Consider the following 12771-nt stretch of genomic DNA (forward strand, 5'->3'; position numbering starts at 1 on the left):
TCAGTATTAAATACATTTGACACTTAACTGAACATCCTATATTATTAATTAATTCTCATTAAATAAAATTTAACTAAATTAATTAACAATCTCTAACTTTGTTAATATTCATTAATTACATTCATTAATTACAATTTTAAACAAATTTAATATAATTAAATAAGTATATAAAAGAAATATATATATATATAATAATAATTATTATTATTATTAAAAATCATAATATTTAAAATTAATAATTAATAATTTAATTTTAATATAAATTAATTTTAACTTACTTAAATAATATTAAAAATACATAATATTAAAACTTTATAAAAAAAAACAACCAGCGGCTTATAATGATCGCCGACCCTTATAAAGGGTGGTTGCCGCGGCAGGCCTCCTGACGCAAGGCCTGCGGCAATAGTGACTGTCGGCAGCATTATTAAAGGGGAGTGGGGGAGGTCGTGGCCCCCACCTCCCATCATTATTTTTTTTTTTTAAAACTAAATCAATTTGCCATAAAACAAAAAAAAATAAAAATTGTTTATTAAAAGAACAATCCCCCTAATAAAAACTTAGATAAATTATTATATATGAAATATAAGAATTGTTTTATAATTTTATAATTTTTATTTATTAAAATTTATGATACTCATTTCATTCTACTCCACGATAATATTTTTTTTTTAATAACATGTACATTATTACTCTGATAGGAAAACCATATTTAACCATTCAAAATTTCTAATTCAAAATTCTCTCTTTCTAAATCTCAATCCCTTTCATAGATTTAATTTCTCAATTCCATTTTAATTCAAACCCAAATATCGATTTAATACTAATTTCTTTCAAATGTGGAATGAGGTTTTCTAAATAGTTGTTTCATTCCGGATTCATAGATGAAATCGAATAGCAAAAGATCCAGAATGAAGGGTGGCAAGATTCATACAACAAAATTTGAGAAACAATTTTCAACAAGCACGAAGAAGACAGAGATCCAAAAGTATTTCTACAATGGTTTACAAACCCTACCTTGATTTGATGCTAACAATTTGGTGAAACCCTTGCTAATCCAAGCCTTTCCAAACTTCCAAAGATCTCTTTGTTCCCTTTCCAAAAGTGTGTTCCCTAAAACCTGTGTGTGCAAATATGACCCGAAAACCCTCTAATATAGGATCTATTTACCTTTTAGGGTTTCTGTCACCACCACTTCTAAAATTACAATTTTTTTATTTAATTAATTCTTTAACACAGTTAATTCTCTTTTAATTAAAATATTATTTTATTATTCCTTTCATGCACTTTAAGTGAATTATTAAATTACTTTATTTAATTTTCCACTTGACTTCACTTTATTTAATTTATTAACTTTTTAAATCTCATGTGCACTTTAAAATATATGTATTAAGTTCACATATATAATCTTTTAATTAATTTCCTATATTTTAAACTCGTGCACGCAACATGTGAACTTAAAACATTTTTATAAATTAATATCTTTTAACTTTTTTAAATTTATTTTCAAAAACTTAACTGATAAAATATTTATCAACTTAAATAATAATATTATTTAGCATTTATTTAAAAATGAACTCTAAATATATTATTATTAAATTAAATAAATATTATCATGTTCTAAAATTTAAACTTATAACTTTTATCTTTGAATTCCATTCTTTTTATTTAATTAATTTCTCAATTAATTAAATATAATTAAATATTAAAATGTTATAATAATTTCTCATTAAATTAAATCATTAATGTAATCTTTTAATTAGACTTAATTAACAGAAAATTCATCAAAGACTCACAAAACAACATACACACAAAATACTCACGGGTTTTTAAAAAAAGGTAGACAGTCTGTTACGAGTCCTCCTTGCAGGACAAGTATTTTAGGCTATGGCTAGGATTAGACCTAATCATTATCTTCCCATTCTCACCATTTGAGTATTTGTAATAGGGCACGCTCATCTTGGCAATTCAAGGAAGTCGATGCTGACACCTGCATCCTGCATAAAAGACGAGCATGTACATGTATATAATATAAATCTAATCTAAACAGGCAATGGCGGGCAGTGATTCATCATGTAGATTCTAACTAGTAGGTGACTACGACTCCCTCCCTTAACCACATCAAACACGTCAGACAAAAAGGTAAAACAAACATGCACACCATACACATGCAAGTATGGGATAAGTATAAAAATCACAAATCTAATATCAAATGCATACATATAATAATGCATCTCTATCATATTCATCATCACGTTACATTGTTACGAAAGAAAACATTTACTAATTAGGAATCATCAAGACATCATTAACAACATGTGAAATGAAAACAACTAAGCAATTATAACTGATATATTTGTAATCCAAGACATGAAATAATATCATAATATTGTAAATCCAATATCTCTAAAACTAATTAATGCATATAATCAGTTTAAAAGAATTTGATAATGATAACAGAAATGTGAACTAGGGGCAGGCACTACAGCCTCCTAGAATTTTGAACAATTTACATCAGCATGACAATAGTAAACAACTGACTTTGAGGGATTTAAAACCTAGACAAAACATATCAAAATGAATTGAAAATAGAAACATAGATTCTTTTGATATTCAACATATCTGGGTACAAGATATTCAAATGCAAATGAGGCTTCTTGTCATTGCTCAAAGATGAAACTTCACAGAATGATTCAAAATGGATTTTTATCATCAAGGAATGCATAGATATGTTGAATACAAGGTGTTAGAAACATAAAACACCTCTTGGGCCTCAAAAGGATAGCTGGGTACACATGAAGATGTGCTTATAGGGGCTCAAAATGACTCAAAAGCTTAGAAAAGTACTCAAATCAGGAATGCAAATCTGAGTCCCAACAATGGCTTTGTCTAGGGGTGCATATCTCTTGCAGGCATGGCAAGGATTTTTAATCACTAGAAGAAGAAAATCACACAACTAACAGTAAAATTTCTCTTGAACAATGTATTGAAAGCAAGGAAATCTACTCCTAAATTGTACAAATGATGGCCCCAGGCGATCGAAACTTAACAAAACTTCTCACCTCTGTCATATATCTGATTTTCATCTTCATTTTCATAACGTAAGCTGAAAACATCTTTCTCATTAGTTTCTCCAATTAGATTAACATTGTCCATTAGTTCACTTGATGAAACAAAATAACTTTCTTCACTCTCATAGTGCATATACCAATTAGCATTTACCTCTACATCATGTTCACTACAAAAGAGTGGATCAACATGCTCATAGAAACTGACATCAAACTAAAAGTCATCATGAACAAGTTATTGACACATTCTATCAATCAGAAACACAAAATCTTCATATTATGTTTCAATCAAAGGGTTGCATGTGTCAAAAGTTTGCAACTCACCTTGTGTAACCAAGTGTGAAGAATATTTCAAATCTGATTTCTCATCATTTTCAGTGTTGATACTAATTCATTTAGATTTTTCACATGCTAAATCTCCTTCACACTTAAACAATTGATTAGTCACCAAGTTTGAAAAACTATCATGAAAGTGTTGACATAAAATATGTTTATCATAATCTTCATTAAACAACTCATTAGAGTGAACTTTGAACTCAACAAGCTCATTAGCACAAAAGGGAAACTTAAAATCAAATTTACAAATTTTGGACTCTTCATCTTTGTCATATGAATAATTAAAAATAAAACATTAGTATTATGAGCATGACAATAATCTGAAATAGTATGAAACTTCTCCCTATTGGTAAGACAAGTCATCATGTATATTGACACTTCAAATGTTATCACATACACCTCCAAAACTTGACAAAGAGTATTCTTATTTTATATCACGTTTAGCATCAAACTTTTGGTAAAGGACTTCATCTTGGGAAGAAACATAACAAGGGACAACATGATCAACTAGAGAAACATTTCCATACCTTTCAAGATCATGAGCCAATAGTTTGGAAGTTTCAACATTCAACAAGACTTCATCACAAGTCTATTCTTCCTGGCTTTGATCATAATTTGACTATTTTGAAAAACTTATAGCAGGAGTACCATTAGTATGACAATATGAAAAATTAGAATCATTACTACAACAAATTACCTCTTCACTAGGTGTATTGTTCTCATTTTTACCAAAAGAAAAGTCACCCATACTGCTATTAAAATATTCAGTACACTCTCATGCATACTATCACAAGATTCATTTTTAGTCACATAACCATCTTCATCTTGCTAATTAAAATCATCTAATTCAAAAGATCTAGAATCCATCTCTTTACAATCACAAGACACATTTTCATTATCTATGGTCTCACTAGATTCACTATTACTTTCGGCACATCCACATTTTCTATTAGAGGATTCAGTACAGAATTCATTGCTACTTAAATCACCCTCAAATTTCTTGAAAAGACCTTTAACATGAACAATATTTTGTACTCTTAAATGTGCTAACTAGTTAACCAAATTAGGCATAAAGACATCTAGGAAAACAATAGGCTATGAGGATTTCTTAGGTCTTAAAGACACATGCAATTCCATGAGTGCTGATTTGAAACTTACATAAATTTTTATCATCTCTTAGACCTTGAATGCTTCCTACTATATTTTTTATAAATTTTCCAACCTGATTGTAGATTTTCTTTCTTATCTCTACAATATCTTTAACTACACTTTCATAACTTGGTAGAATAACTTCAAAACTGAGATCTAATTCAATCTTGAAAAAAGAATTCTACCTCTTTCTCCTAGTGCTGAAAATCATTGGATAGAGGCACTGATTTTGAACATTTGACTTCCATGGAAAGAAAACATGAAAATCAAAATACCTTCAAGTGTTGATGCTAAACTTCAATCTGCTAATTTGGTATGGGTGTAAACATGATACTTCTTTATACCATTGATCAAAACCATGTAGAGCCTCCACCTCCTTGAAGATGAAAAATGAGATCACTATTGTGATCCACTTTCAACATTCAAATTCTTACAACAACATATTGCATACAACACTAAAAACTTATCAAGAGCTTATACTTCTTTTCCAAGAACGACTATCAAGAGCTTTAAATCTTCCCACAAGTTGAAAGTCCTTTAGAATATACAATGTTAAATCAACTAGGAACACTGATACAAAAAAAATTTATCGCCACTCACACATATGAGAAATAAAACATTATTTGTCAATTGACAAATTTGGACTAGACTTTCTAATTATGGAAAAAATGCAAATCATCAAATGACTCTTGGAGATTTACAAACTTGAAAAGACATCAAAATCTTTTGTTCATTCTTGACTATGATTTTACAACAACATTTTGAAACAAAATTTGGTTTAATTGATTGAAGATGAACTCTCTTAGTAATAATGCAATTTACACTCAATCGTCAAAGCTACTATTGTGAATGAATAAAGCACTACTAGGAGACATGAATATTGAGTAAGAAACTAGAAAACACATTAGAAACCTTACTGCTATGAAAAAATTTGTGCATGCCTTTCTTCCAACCATTTGAATCACTTTTCAGATTTAATATTCCCCAACATATTTGCTATCTTGTTGGTGTTTCAAAATGTCATGTTTCAAAAACCTAGTGATAGGACTAGAATACATCTAGGGGTAGCTACTTCCCATCCACAATATGCCCATTCAAACATTGGGACCAACTATAAGGATAAACCCTTCTTCTACTTCAGGCTCTACAAAACCTAGGTAGGTGTACCTTAGATCCATTCATATGGTACTAGTGTTAAAGCATACACTTGAATCTAACAAAGTAGATAATACCCTTAATCTTCTAACACTTATGTAAACAACATAGACATGAAATAGCTAGAATCATGATATACAAATTTGACAAGATAAGTAAGAGAAACACTTTTGAGCTCTTCAACAAAAAGGGAAAAGGATTTGGTTATTATTAATTTTAGCACAATCAAGACATGAACAACACAACACTTTGATCCTATAGCTGATCAATGCCTTATCTATTGGGTAATTCCACAAATTACTAATATACATTCTTGGAAATCATTGAGACATTTCATGTATTAGGACTTCTTGATCTATTCATTCACCTTGTGAATCAAACATCTACATAACTTATAAATCCCATACTTGACTTATCCCTTCATGAAGAATGAAACCCTATGATGATAAACTAAGAATTTACATGACTCCTTGAATCAAAAGAAAAATAGATCAACACATACAACCTACAATAGATTGTAACTGATTTTCATGCTCTTTGTTCACAAAACACAAAAGGTTACAAACTACATGCTCATGAGACATGATTCAAATTGAAGATTAACTTGCTACTACATATTTATTCATTTCCTTGAAATAAATACAATGAGATACATGAAATTGAATCATAAAACTACTTATTATACTAAGACTATCACTATATTCTCATTAGCTATTGTTAATTACATTGGAGAAATGCTAGGCATAAATGGTGGGATCACAACTAGAACTCTTCTCAATAGTCTTGAAACAACCAACCATCAACAACCCTAGAGAAAGAAAAGAGAAGAGATTAAGAAGACATGAATAATTCTTGGATTATATTTGATGCTACCATTTGTCCACTTGGAAAACCTCCATTTATTGATGAAGAACATCTCTTTGCTCTTTCTCTGTAACTGAAAAAAATATCTTTTCTTTGTTGCTATTGAGTGCATGAAAATATCATTAGAATGAAAGAAACATCTAACTAAAAAGATGCTAGATCTAATTTTATGTCAAGGGAAAAAGCACCCATCAAATGATCTCTAGAGGCAAAATGAAACTCTTAGAATCATTTTCCTCTAAATTAAGAGTCAACAAACTTCCATGCCTGCTTTGTAACTAAATTTTATGCTCAATCATGAAATTTTCCCATTCTACTAAGAATGCCCTGAAATCACAAAACTACTTATATCTCATACTATTGACTACTTGCACATTTTTTGACTCCATATCTAGATATCTCATCTTCTCCTAGTTCCAATAGTATACTTCACTGAATAATTCTAAAAGAATTGCCCCTCTAGTGCTGATTTAAAAATTTGGCCCCCAATTCATGTTTAGAGTTTAAATTGAAGAATTAAAAAAACCCTATAGTTTAAACTATAGAAAATATTTAATCTTTTAAATTTTTTCCACATTTAAATTTTGAAAAAATTGTTGAAAATGTAATTTTTCCTAACTCCAAATTTTTCCTTATCTTTGAATTTGGGTCAACCCTCCTGATTGACCACCATGTGTTAGCTCCTCGTTGGCTAAATTTTACACACTCATCACTGCCACCTCACCATTTCCTTGGAGCACCCTGCCACATGTCATGGTTTTGCACCATCAAAGGCTTAACCCTTAACCTTGCTTTAACCCTTATGAATAGGTGAGGCACTCATTTTCACAACTTTGAAACCTCATTTCCTTAACTATGGTTAAGACTTGCGAGCATGTGAAATAAGCCTTTTCACATAGTCAGGGCACTTTTCTTGACCTTAACACTTTATGCTCTGAAACTCCACCTTGTGGTTAGCTAACCACATTGATCCATCATTGCAATTAGGCTTAATCATGCAATTTTTGCCACAAGCAAGTGCCTGCATGCTACGTATCACATGGTGACATCATCATTTCATCTCTGATTTGTGTAATTGTACAACCTATCAAAATTATGCTAGTTGTCCACTACGGTGGGGTCCTCACATGAAGCTTGGCTTCTAAAGCCTTGTTTCTCATAAGACACTAACATATTGTGTCCTGGAGTATTTAAAAACTAAAATATCTCCTTACATAGGCAATGTGGGACTAAAAGACTTCCTATTTTCCTTGCAACTCAATCACTCTTCCACTAATTCTCATGCAAATCAATTTATCCCTATCTTCCATTAAGACACACAACTCCATTCTCCTTGAAAAACATTAGAAAATAGGCTTCTCTATTCCATACTCCAAGATGATGAAAATCATGATACATTTCCTCGCAAGTGAGGCTAATCTGATGCATAACTCTTCTCCTACAGACAACACAGAGCATCTTCATATACACAACAAGTTCTAATGCCATCAGATCCACCATTATTTTCCCACACATGTACTTATAAGGACATATTGAAGATTCCTTTAAAACCATCAAATATTTGATCTACATTGACTAAGACTATGCTCAATTACCACCATTTTCTGCTTAGAAGGTTGCCTTAGAATATCTCATGCTTATGAAATTCAAGCCAATAACAACACCATTAACATCACATCTGATGATGTTTTAGCATGAATGCTAATGCTATGGGGGAGTAGTGCAAAATAGTGTTGTGATTTTGTTTATCATTGATGACAACATAGTAAGACTGATAGAGAAACAAACTAAGATTTGTGAATTGAGGACACCACATTCCATATCTACCTATGCATAGTTAACAAAAGGTACTACAACATGTATTTCACATGTGGTCAAGTGTGCAGAACCTAAATCAACATTGTACAGAAGGTATTAATGATTTATTGAGAACCATAGGAAACAAAGTGTTAGGGAAATAGTCTTTGTTATATGATCAATATAATACTTTGTGTTTGGAATGAAGAGTTTCATAGTTAACTAGAGGAGGTACACTAACAACTGATGATGTCAACAAGTGCATAGGTATAGAAGCTACATGCATGAAAGTTTGTGAACAACTAAAAGTTGACAACATAAATTAAATGTGTATTTCATTTAATTAAATATGGAGCTGATTCAAAGGGTTAATAATTTAGTATGGTATAAAGGAAAAGTGTTTTTCAAGTTCTATGCAAGGATTGAGAAAAAAAAAGGGAGGGGAAGTAGAGAAGACTTGCAAATTGCTAAGGAAGAAAGCAGAGTAATCTACTATGTGTATAAGTGACCTTAAGGGTTACTAATGAGTTCCAGATCTATTTGAATGGTTTGAAGGTGAAGAGGTCTGATGTACTAGACAGAGGAGAAGATTGTTCCACATCTATTATTATGAAAGGAATAGTATCAAGATCAATTGGATAGTGGGTTCATTGATTTGGTCCTAAAGCTATTTGGATATTGGGTTCAACTTCCTTCTACATCTCCTAATAGGGTTGGAATCTCCTAATAGGGATTCAAAGTCTCCTAACGGGGACTCTTTGTACTAAGAATTATAACAAACCTAATAGGGTCATTCCTCTAACAAGGAATATTTATATTAGTACATTATTTTGGCGGCATCATTTCCAATAGGTTTTTCCCTCTAATCAAGGATTTCCCTAGTCAACATATTTGGTGTATTTGTGTGTGCACATTTATGATTTATATTTACTTTGGTTGATAAAGTAAGAATTGAATTAATATTTTTATATAACTAATTCACCCCTCCCCCTCTCAGTTATAGTGGTGAACTATTACTTCTAACAATTGGTATCAGAGTGATAGGTCCTAGAAGGAAAGCCTAACAAATTTGGGAGACCCATGGTGAATATGTTCAAAAAAGAAAGTCCTAGATTCAATGGCACAAAATATGATAGTTGTAAGGAAAAAATGAAGACTCATCTCCTATGCATGAGATCGGGGTATTGGCTTGTGAGTAAGACATCCAAAACTATTGCAGAAGAAGGTCAACTTGAAACCTACACTGAAGAATAGAGAGAAGTATTTATGTGCAACATAAGGGCAAGAGAAGAAATATTATCAGCATTACCTGAAAGTGAGTATAGTTAGGTAAAACTACTTAAAACATCTCATTAAATTTGGAGAACTTTAGAAGCCAATTATGATAGAGATACTCATGTAAAAAGAGTTAGATTGCAAAATTTATATTATGCATTTCAAGATGCTAGAATGATGGAAGATGAATTTGTAAGAAGCTATGTTGGGAGAATATTTGAGATTTTTGCAGGAATCACATCTCATGATGGAAAGAAGTCTGATGATGAAGTGATATGGAAGATCTTGAAAAGTCTAACACCACCCTTCAAGATAGTAGCACAAATGATTTAATTGATGAGACCTTGCACTACTAACTTCACCAAAGAGACATTACTTGGAAGATTGGAAGTTGTAGAATTTGATTAGAAATAGTCTAGAGAATTGGTAAAAGTTGACATAACATTCAGTACCCTAAACATCAAACCTATTTTAGCAAGAAGCACAAAAACACAAGGAGACATTGCTATTAGTAGTAGATCCACTAAAGAAAAGATCCAAGAAGGAGTGACTCTTCTTGTGGAAAGAGAAAAAGATGGTAAGAATATTTTTAAATGTTGTACTTGCAATGAATATGGTCATTATGCATCTAAATGTCCTAAGAGAGAAAGAAAGTTTAAGGGAATATTCAAATCTAGAAGACCTAGAAATTGTTTATATGCGAATGAAGAAGAAGATGAAGAAGAATCTTATCAAAGTAGGAGTGAAGATGAATTAGGATTTGTGGCCATAGAAGAGGACAATCTTGATAGAGAAATTATGGAAGAAAGTGTGCTGATTTCACAAGTTCAAAAGAAAGACTAGATCATTGATAGTGGTTGTTCATACATGACAGGTGATATGAGAATTTTTTTTAAATTCAGAAGCCATTATGGAGGAAATGTCAGAGTAGGAAACAATCTAGCCTATCATATTGCAGGAATTGGGTCTATTACACTTGATTGTAAAACATATACTGATGATGTTTATTTTTTTGATGAACTAAAGCATAACTTGTTGAGTGTTGTATAGCTTATGGACAAAGGCTATCAACTACAATTTGGTAATGCTAAATGTATTATCAAGAACAAGGAAGGGAAACTACTTGGTACTAGCACAAAAACTAGAGGTAATTTTTTTCAGTTAAACTCCATTGAAATAACATGTTTAATAGAAAAAATTGACAATAGTTGGTTATGGCATAGAATATTTTGTCACATTAATTTTGATAACATTGTAAAGGCTAGTAATACACTTGTTGTGAGAGATTTTCCCAAGATCTCTAAACCTGCTAAAACTATTTGTAAGGAATGTATTTTGGCCAAGTAGAAAAGGGTCTCATTCCATAGCAAGAAATTTTACACTACACAAAAGTTGGAATTGGTACATACAGATCTGAGTGGTCCTACAAGAATAAGAGATTTCTATGGAGAAAGGTACTTTATGATTTTTGTTGATGATTTCACTAGGATGATGTGGGTAGCTTTTATTAAAAAGAAATCATAAGCATTTGAGAAATTCAAGATATTTAAGAATAAAGTTGAGATTGAATCTCAACTTAAGATCAAAAGCTTAAGATCAGATAGAGGAAGATAATTCACCTCTAGAGAATTCAATATCTATTGTGAAGAACATGGCATCAGGGGACAATTATCCTCACCCCATACACCTGAGTAGAATGGGATTGTTGAAAGGAGAAACAAATCAATTGTTGAAGTAGTAAGAGCCATGCTATTTGAGAATGATGTACTAAACAACTTTTAGAGAGAAGCAGTCAATACAATAATACACACACTGAACAAAGTACAAATTAGAAAAGGTATGGAAAAAATACCCTATGAATTATGGTTTGGTCATTCACCATCAGTCAAATACTTCAAGATATTTGGAAGCAAGTGTTACATTAAAATAGATGATGATATTGGTAAGTTTGATCCAAGGAGTGATGAAGGTATGTTTCTAGGATATTCATTAAAAAGTAGAGCCTATAGATGTTTTAACTATAGAATAAAAACTATAGTAGAGTGCACAAATTTTCAAATTGATGAAAAGTTTGGTACCAAAGAAAAAATAATGGACTATAACTCTAATGGAGAAGATTACTTTGGAATGGCTAAAAGAATTAATGAGTTATTTTTTCAAGACTAACAATGACATACAAAATAATGTGCAAATTGAAGATGTGAGAGAAGAACAAAATGTAGTACCTAAGATAAGAGTTGAAGAAGCAACTACTACCCTAAATAGAAACTTGAAAAGAAATCATCCTGTTGATTAGATAATAGGAAGTAAAGAAAAAGGAGTGATGATAAGGAGTAGAATTAATTAAGAACTATGTATGATATCTCAAGTAGAACCAAGAAGCACAGATGAAGAAATCAAAGATGATCACTGGATAAAAGTAATGGAGGATGAACTCTAGCAGATAATCAAGAATGACACATGGAAATTGGTTCCATGACCAAAGGAAAAAAATGTGATTGGCACTAAATGGGTATTTAGAAATAAAATAAATGAATAGGGAGAAGTAATAAGAAACAAGGCAAGACTTGTATGCAAAGGATACTCTTACCAAGAAGGAATTGATTATGAAGAGACATATACACCTGTAGCAAGGATGGAAGCAGTCAAAATGTTTCTAGCATATGCACCAAACATGATGCAAGAGCATCCAAAGGTATAAGGGCAATCCTGTGTCAACCAAAAAAATGTACTTAGACTTAGTTTCTATTTCATATGTTTTCATTTTTAGATACCCATTTGGGTCAAATAAAGGTTCCAGCTCTCACAGTTCCACTATTAGTGTTCTAGGATAGAGTATTTGAACACCTTGGGATACGTGTAAATGCCAAAAAAAATAGGAGTATGTAATTGAGCCATCATTTTGGTGAACTAAAAGGTGTAAATTGGTTGGATGAATTTAATTGTAATTTAGAGCATTTCAGAAAAAGAATCAGGTCAAAAGGCCCCACGGTTTGAAAGTTATTGTAGTTTTTCAGCTTTTGGAGACCTCCTAAGAATGCTTCAAAGTCAGGTTAGGGGCATTAAATGACCTCAAATAGGCCCAAAAAATGGGGGACAAGCAAAGCTCTCCATAAGGCTATAGAGC

Source organism: Cupressus sempervirens, chromosome 3, assembly GCF_028749045.1.
Source record: "Cupressus sempervirens isolate cs-2001-9-10 chromosome 3, ASM2874904v1, whole genome shotgun sequence".
NCBI lineage: Eukaryota > Viridiplantae > Streptophyta > Pinopsida > Cupressales > Cupressaceae > Cupressus > Cupressus sempervirens.